Source organism: Schistocerca americana, chromosome 7 (assembly GCF_021461395.2).
Source record: "Schistocerca americana isolate TAMUIC-IGC-003095 chromosome 7, iqSchAmer2.1, whole genome shotgun sequence".
NCBI lineage: Eukaryota > Metazoa > Arthropoda > Insecta > Orthoptera > Acrididae > Schistocerca > Schistocerca americana.
In genome coordinates, this window is record NC_060125.1 from 292732849 (window position 1) to 292741900 (window position 9052).

Consider the following 9052-nt stretch of genomic DNA (forward strand, 5'->3'; position numbering starts at 1 on the left):
ATTAAGGCGAGAGCTGGAATATACCAAACAATCTAATCGTGAGTGTAAAAGCTATTCTGACCTAAAGAGGCTGGAGAAGGAGAGAAGGTCCTAGTGGGACGCATCAAACCAAATTGAGAAAAGATTAAAAAAATTGTAGGAGGAAGGATAATATCTTTGATGACTGGTCATTACCATATTGATTCTGTCAACGCCTAAATTTACACTTTGCGATTAATCACTCGGATTTTCTCTTTACACTTCTTTTTACTGTCCATGATGTGGTAGATGGTCCACTGTGATCATTAATGCGGGAAAATCAACATGGTTCACTACGGTTTCATTGCAATTCGACATTTCGAGATCGCTGACCTCTCTTGTGGTCCATGGCTCATTGAAATTGATTTCTTGTCAGATTACGGAACATCACATTTCTGTTAGAAGAACCACACTGGTCTATCCAAGTATCGATTATGCGGAATACAGCTTGCTCTTTTCGTTGGTGAGACTGAAGCTTTGACTGAAGCTGTGCGTCTGGAATTTCAGGGAGACAGTGCCATAAAATAGCGTAGTAATGTACCTGCATAGGCGGTATCCTAACCGATACATGGATAGGTGCAAGACAATCTTGAAAGCAGAAAGTATATTGTTCATAATGAAAAGGCCATCGTCAGAACGAAAGTGGATGTTCGGTGCATATCACGATAATGTGATACGGCCGCTGCTTTTCGCGATAAATGTATACGATTGTGACGGTTGTTCGCAGGCGTTGCAGTTGTATACAAGAACGTGGCAAATTTAAATATTTTGTTTAACGCAGATTAACGTGGGTACGATAGACGCCAGGTACATAGATTGGCCAGTAAACGTAAATTCGTCAGTTCATGAAACATGTAAATTTGGTAGGAAGAGCCCTTGATCTACGAAGTGGCTGTGGTGACTTTTCAGGCCTTAATAGTTGTTATAATGAGGTGGCCTGCTGACAAACAGCTGCTGTATAAATTATTAACTGCGCCGAATATTATTAGGGAACAGTCACGTCAGAAACATATGAAAACACAGATTAACAACAATTTACAATTATTCACGCAGAGCTTTTTGTAGTACTTAACTGGAGTTAAGTATTGTGTTTGGCAATACAGTTCAATGTCCAGTTGTACTGACTATCTTTAAACAGTGGTACGATCCTGTACCATAACTGAGAACACTTGTGTAACATCCAGTTTGGCTCTTCTTAATGGTAGCTGTAGATGAATCCGAGGACAGTCACTGGGACATTGTCCTGATACTGCCTGTCGATTGCCTTGAGACACTCTCTCATGCAGAGCAGAACTGTGGTTCTGCTTATCTTTACGTTTGGCGAATGAATATCCTTTGGAGAATACTCGTGTCTGTGTGACGTAAAGCGGATGTGTAACATTGACCTTGTCGTGTGTGTGTCCTCTCTAGAGACTCAGCTGAATTATTGTAAGAGAATTAAACGGCTACAGCCGTCCTTATGATCTTATTTATTGTGTAGCTACCAGTTTCGGGCCGGCCGAAGTGGCCGTGCGGTTCTAGGCGCTACAGTCTGGAACCGCGAGACAGCTACGATCGCAGGTTCGAATCCTGCCTCGGGCATGGATGTGTGTGACGTCCTTAGATTAGTTAGGTTTAACTAGTTCTAAGTTCTAGGGGACTAATGACCTCAGAAGTTGAGTCCCATAGTGCTCAGAGCCATTTGAACCATTTGAACCAGTTTCGGCGCTTCAGATGATGCTGAAGAGGTTAACACGACCTTTATATACACCGCATCAGTGGCCAACATAACGTGTTAAGCAGAGTATCTGTAAACTTTGGTGTCAGCACTCCCACCATCAACTGCCAACTGTCACTAAACATTCACTATGATGATCGCCTTTCCATTATGAACAACATACTTTCCGTTTTCAAGGTTGTCTTCCGTCTGTTCACGTATCGGTTAGAATTTTCTTGCAGTAGTAAACGGCCTTGGTCCCTAAGACCTCGTTTCAAAAAACCGGACTTACTTATAACCTGAATTATGTTTCGCCTGAGACGTAGGCAACGTTGTGCTGTACTCTGTAGGCTAAATCCCTTATTTTCTGGAGGATTCAGCAAGATAATTATAGGATGTCCCACGAGGAATGGTCATTATTCAAGAATATGACTCGAACGACCATTTGAAGCAAAAAACTTCATATGGACAAAATCCCTGTTCGGAATGGATATAACATACGAGGGTTGTCCAGAAAGTAAGTTCCGATCGGTCGCGAAATCGAAACCACAGCGAAAACCAGAAATGTTTTGTTTGCAACAGTTAGGTACACCTTCCACCTACTTCTCTACATAGTCGCCGCTCCAACTGCGAGTTCTGTCGTAGTGGTGTATCAACTTTCCAATATACTCGTCGTAGAAAGCAGCCACCTGTGCTTTCGGCTAGTTATCTTTACTGGTCTGCAGCTCGTTGTCTGTGGAAAAATCGTGTCTTCATAGCCAGTGGTTCTTGTGAGCAGAGATGAGACTCAATGGGAGCCAGTTACGGACTGTATTGTGGGTGATCAAACACTTCTAATCGAAAACGCTCAAGCAGCGTCTTCATTGCCCCTGTAGTGTGCGGTCGAGAATTGGCGTGAAGAAGGAACTGCTCGACAGTTGTGTTACGTGGGCTGCATGACACAGGCGAAATCTCTAACCAGGCCCTCATACTTGGTGGAAGACGATTTTTCCTACGCATCTTTACATGCTCACTGTCCACTCAAAATTGAAAAGAGCGACGCGACACGATCGACGGGCAAACTAGAGACACTGCCCAACACATCTGTGTAAAGCTTTACCGGATTTTCCCGGTGGTTTCCATTTCGTGACCGATCGGAACTTACTCTCTGGACAACCCTCGTATTTAATGTGCGTTGTTATTTTCTGTATTGTTCAGTATATTGTTGTTCTGTGTATCCCAGTAGTGTAGAACAAGTTGAGAGAAACTACCCCGAATTGGTCTGCAAAAAATATCTAAATTACAGAGAATGCATGTCAGACGAGTTTCTCAATATTCTCTCCCTCTCATCGCGCGAACTATTAGTCCTAGAGAAACAATGACCAGGAAATGTTTTGTAGGAAACTTACCTTAATTTAGTATCGCGCCATGTTTTCGCTGGAGACTGCAGCTTCCGAGTTATTCAACAAAAATTTACAAAAGTGACATTGAATATCCTCTACATCGGAAACCATCCAGACTAGGCCGTATGTCCATACCCAATTTTTTACTTCAAATGTGCTTTCCTGTCATATACCTCAATTTTAACCATTTGTTCTGCGGCACCCTGTATAATGCAGTGCACATAAATGGAAGAAGAGATCCGCTATTCTTTAACTATGCCATCGGCGACAGACGTAGTATTCAGTCACAACCGGTAAGTATCTATGAGTTTCCGTCTTGAGTTATTTAACGTGGAATGACCGCGTGTAGTAAGAGTGGGAGACGCCACTCACCGTTACCAGAAGTCCAGTCCACTCACGAATGAAGTCGTTCATAGAAACCCCATTTAACCAATTTTTTAGTACCTAACCGTATTGCATTAATGGACTAGGGGAAAAATATTTAGAGCTGCACAATCGATCACGTTTTTATTTTTCGTGACAGCAAGACTGACACAGTAATAGTCAGTAACCGGCAATGGAAGACGTTAAAATAAAGTTGTGCCCTCGGGGAAACCCTTTTTCAGAAACGAGTCAAGAAAATTATTAATTCCTCCAATACTCATCTCGCCTAGTGATGACTCCTTCAAAAGGATAGGAATTAAGGCTGACAGCCTTTCTTCTCGTATACTGTTAACGAATGGAAGAGGAATGAGCCGAAAAACGCAAGTTGCACACAAAAACACTGGGCCACTCACCGCACAGTACGCAAAGCACTGGCGTAAGTGTAGATGTATATGTAATTTGTGGCAGTGGCTATGAACATATATTTTCGTTATAGGCTAAACCAGTGTTAACGCTAGAGGCACGATAGCAGAACTCAGGGTCTGAAGTTATTACCGTACAGCTATGCTGCACTTGCTGCCTGCAGTGTACGAAGCAGACACACATTACGATCTGGGCTGAAAATCGGGGTGAGGGCTGAAACGACTATATAGGATCATTTGTCAACCGGATGAATATGTATGACCTTAAAATGAGATCCGTACTTTAGTTTCATCACTCCATGCTGGAGACCAAGAGATTACAAATATGCAGTTCGCATTTCCGAATTTGACTATTTCGGCCTGCTGACCTTTGCGTTTGAAAATATTAAGCCCGCCATTATCGTGTTTTATGATATTTCAAGCTTTGTACGACGAACAGATAGGCACAGAAACGTGTGTAAGACAACAATCAAAGAGAACATAGCTTGAATGCAAATATCGGCGTTGTACAGTGTGCAATACATTCTATCCAAATTAGTTCTTGTGAAATTTCTAGTTTTTATACTTCAAGAAGGTAAAGTTAATTAAGCCATCGCAACTCGTTATCAAGCCTGCTTTTGATATTGAGACAAGTTATATTAATCCTTCTTTAACATATTATCCCCTGTGTTGTTGAATTTTCCGACACAATTGTGTTACACCCGAAATCATCTGCAATCAATAGTTTTTATTCGTCAATCTTGTATATCATCAATTTGCGTTTCCTGGGGCTGTGACATATTGCGTTTTTTCCGAATTATATATGATTTTTATTCCAAATCGCTTTATTCCGCTGGGAGATATTTGTTTAAATTCATCCATAGGTGTTTATTACTGTTGTGGCGAAGTAATTCTGAGCAAACTCGCTGGGCAGGTCGAACACCACTGTATAACTGTAGGTGGTACGTGACAAGAGTGTGAGTATTGTCTCGAATATTTACCGAAAGATCAGACCAGAACAGTGTCCGGTCATACACTTCTGACTACCAACCGTGTTACTCAGATTGCCATTGAAAACTATTTAAGTCCGCAACCACGTTACGGTTAACTGTGGCCTGTTACTTCACACCTTTTGGTGTTGAAACTTGCAAGTAATGTGGCTAAGCTGGTTCGCTGCAAGCCAACAAGATTATATGGTAAAAACATGAAAAAGAAGATCCTGTTCTTTAGCGTAGTATGTTTAGCGCTGATACTGACCTTTTCAGTAAGCTTGTGAAGAATCCGCCGCCGGTAACACAATGTAAAAGATTCTTCAAAATTTTTATTACCAAAGACGATAAACAGTATTCGTCTACTCCGATCAATAATAGTACAAGATTGGCAAGCTGAGAATCTCTGGCTGGAGGACGTAATATCGAAACAAGCAAGTTGGTCACACAAAATGAAAAATGATAGGTGTCATTGTGACTCTACAACACTAAAGTTCAATTAAAAGTTCAATTCTTCCGTCAACGCATGAAGTTATGATTCATCAAAAGGTTTAAATTATTCCGTCTAGGTACGAGGTTAAGGTTCTCTTCGAACAATCTACAGTCAACGTACTATATGAACAATTTAAGCACGGTTTCTGACATCCACCACCACGAAGACTGATCCATCAGCGGCCACACAGTGACTCAGGCCGTTGTCAATAGCAGCGGCGACTGCTCGGCGGCAGAAACGCCTCGGAAGGAACCGCCGGTTGATGTGAACGTTTCCCTTTACATTCTCCACTCCTAGAACTGGAGAGGGCTATTCGAAATCTGACTCTTTGAGAGTCGCCTTCTATTCAGCCAGTTGTCGGACAAGCTGATAGTGGGGAAAATGGGGTATTCCAGTTGCGAATAAATGGGAGGGCCTTACCAATTCCGGAGTGCTACAATCTCCAGAAAGCCTTAGTCGGAACTGGGGCATTGTCTGTCACTGAGAATGTTGTCCCAGACGAAAACTATAATTTTATGCATGTGAATGGTCTGTAAATGTTGTATGTGTACCTGTGTGTTACTGAACAAATTGAACTGTAGTTGTGCGCCGATGACGACCGTGCACCGGCCTAAATACTGTCCAATGGCTAGGTATCTCGGGGTCCATTGTTCGTCTTGTGTACTGCCGAAGAAACTATGTCGTAACGTTGTCTGGCGGCGCTCCTAGGGCACCCTGGTGGGAAACAGGAAATCGACTATTCGGCGAAAAGTGGTTGCCTCGAATGCGGCCAACCCCTTTTGCTTGGGGGTCTCATGTGTTATCGACCACATATGCGTATCATCGGTACGCATTAGATTGACAGTAGCATTGTTCGCGTTACTCACACTATTCGTCACACATTTTTCACTTGAATGTTTCTTAATTAGTGGTCTAATGGATAGCAATAACTTAAACAGAAACAACGACCTGTAATTATTACGTTATTAGTCTCAAGTCCTATTACTAATGCAGCCGGTTTTAAAATGTCACAAAGTGCAATTGGTGACTATAAATGCTTATCTATCTTGCCTACATCTGCATATACATGGATACTCTGCAGATAATATTTAAGTGCCTGGCAGAGGGTTAATGGAATCACCTTCACAATTCTCTGTTATTCCAGTCTCGTATAGTGCGCGGGAAGATCGAACACCTATATTTTTACGTACGAAATTTCCCTTACTTTATCATGGTAATCGTTTCTACCTGAGTAGGTCAGCGTCAACAACATATTTTCGCATTCGGCGGAGAAAGTTGGTCACTGGAATTTCGTGAGAAGCGTCTTCCGCAACGAGTAACGCCTTTGTTTTAAAGACGTCCATCCCAAAACCTATATCATATCAGTGACACTCTCTCCCCTATTTCGCGATAATACGAAAGTTCTTCGAACTTTTTCGATGTACTCTTTCTATCCCAGACGGGCAAGCTTATTGTATGCTGTCTCCTTAGTAGATCTGTTACATTTTCTATGAGTCCTGCCAATAGAACGCAGTCTTTGGTTAGTCTTCCCAACAACATTTTCTGTGTGTTCCTTCGAATTTAAGTTGTTTGCAATTGTAATTCCTAGGTATTTAATCAAATTTATGTCCTTTAGACTTGACAGATTTATCGTGTAACCGCATTTCAACGGATACCTTTTAGCTTTCATGTGCATGGCCTCTCACTTTTAGTTATTTAGGGTCAATTTCCCATTTTCGCACCATACTATTTTTTATAAATCGTTTCACAGTTTATTTTGATCTTCTCATGACTTTACTAGTCGATAAACGACAGCTTCATCTGAAAACAACCTAATACGGCTGCTCAGATTGTGTCCCAAATCGCTTATACAGATAAGGAGCAGCAGACTACCTTTTGGAACGCAAGCAATCACTTCTGTTTTACTCGATGACTGACCGTCAGTTACTACGAACTGTGACCTCTCTAACAGGAAATCACGAATCCAGTCACATAATTGAGACAATACCCCGTAAGCACGCTATTTCACTACATGTCGCTTGTCTGGTACAGTGTCAAAAGCCTCCCGGAAATCCAGAAACTCAGAATCAATTTAAAATCCATTGTCAATAGCGCTCAAAACGATGTTTTCTAAATCCGTATTGACTGTGTGTCAGTAGACGGTTTCCTTCCAGGTAATTCATAATGTTCGAACACAATATACGTTCTAAAATCCTGCTGCATATCGACATTAATGATATGGGCCTGTAATTTAGTGGATTGCTCCTACTACCTTTCCAGTCTTTGGGTATGGATCTTTCGTCGAACGAACAGTTGTAAGGGATTTTTAAGTATGGAGCTATTGCATCAGCATACTCTGAAAGGAACCTAATTGGTGTACAGACTGGACCAAATGTTCAAATGTTCAAATGTGTGTGAAATCTTATGGGACTTAACTGCTAAGGTCATCAGTCCCTAAGCTTACACACTACTTAACCTAAATTATCCTAAGGACAAACACACACACCCATGCCCGAGGGAGGACTCGAACCTCCGCCGGGACCAGCCTCGCAGTCCATGGCTGCAGCGCTTTAGACCGCTCGGCTAATCCTGCGCGGCAGACTGGACCAGAAACTTGCTTTGTTGAGTTATTTAATTTGCTTCACTACTCCGGGGATATCTTCTTCTACGTTACTTATGTTGACAGTTGTTCTTGATTCGAATTCTGGAATATTTGCTTCTGCTCTTGTGAAGCCATTTCGTAAGGTTGTGTTTAGTAACCCTGCTTTGATACCATTGTCATCGCTCAGAGAAGTCATTGATTGTATCTTACCTCTAGCATAATTCACATTAGACCAGAATCTCTCTGGATTTTCTGCTAGGTTTCGAGACATATCATCCTAGGCAGCTACATCCGGATGTTTGTTGTCATAGAATTCGGCATGTTTCTGCGACAAAAAGCCACACACGACGCAGTAGCACGTCTTCTAAAGAAAGGAATATCATGTAATCCATCCGCTCATTGGACCATTGATCTCTTTATCCCCTGGGCGACTTCTGTTTCTTCTGTCACGTCATCATATATTTCCTCCCCATCACAAAGGCGTTCAATGTACTATTTCCAACTAAACACTCTCTCCTCTACAACTAACAGTGGAGTTCCCTTGCGCTCTTAATGTCAACGCCCTAGCTTTTAATTCCACCATAGCTTGTTTTGACTTTTCTAAATGATAAATCAGTCTTTCCGACAGTTATAAGTTTTTCGATTTCTTCATATTTTTCATGCAGTCATTTCGCATTAGCTCTCCTGTACTTGGGGACAACGGCCTTGTCGCAGTGGATACACCGGTTCCCGTCAGATCACCGAAGTTAAGCGCTGTCGGGCGTGGCCGGCATTTGGATGGGTGACCATCCGGGCCGCCATGTGCTGTTGCCATTTTTCGGGGTGCACTCAGCCTCGTGATGCCGATTGAGGAGCTACTCGACCGAATAGTAGCAGCTCCGGTCAAAGAAAACCATCGTAACGACCGGGAGAGCGGTGTGCTGACCACACGCCCCTCCTGTCCGCATCCTCAACTGAGGATGACACGGCGGTCGGAAGGTCCCGATGGGCCACTTGTGGCCTGAAGACGGAGTGCTTTTTTTCCTGTACTTCCTATTTATTTTATTCCTAAATGACTTGTATTTCTGTATTCTTGAGTTTCCCTGAAAGCGTTAGTACTTCCTTCTTTCGTCGACCAACAGACGTATTT

General features: G+C 42.4%; 1 pseudogene; it reads left to right on the forward strand.

Annotated features, from left to right (window-relative positions):
• The first annotated feature begins 8618 nt into the window (after positions 1–8618).
• Positions 8619–8736, forward strand: LOC124623258 (annotated as a pseudogene).
• Positions 8737–9052: the final 316 nt, after the last annotated feature.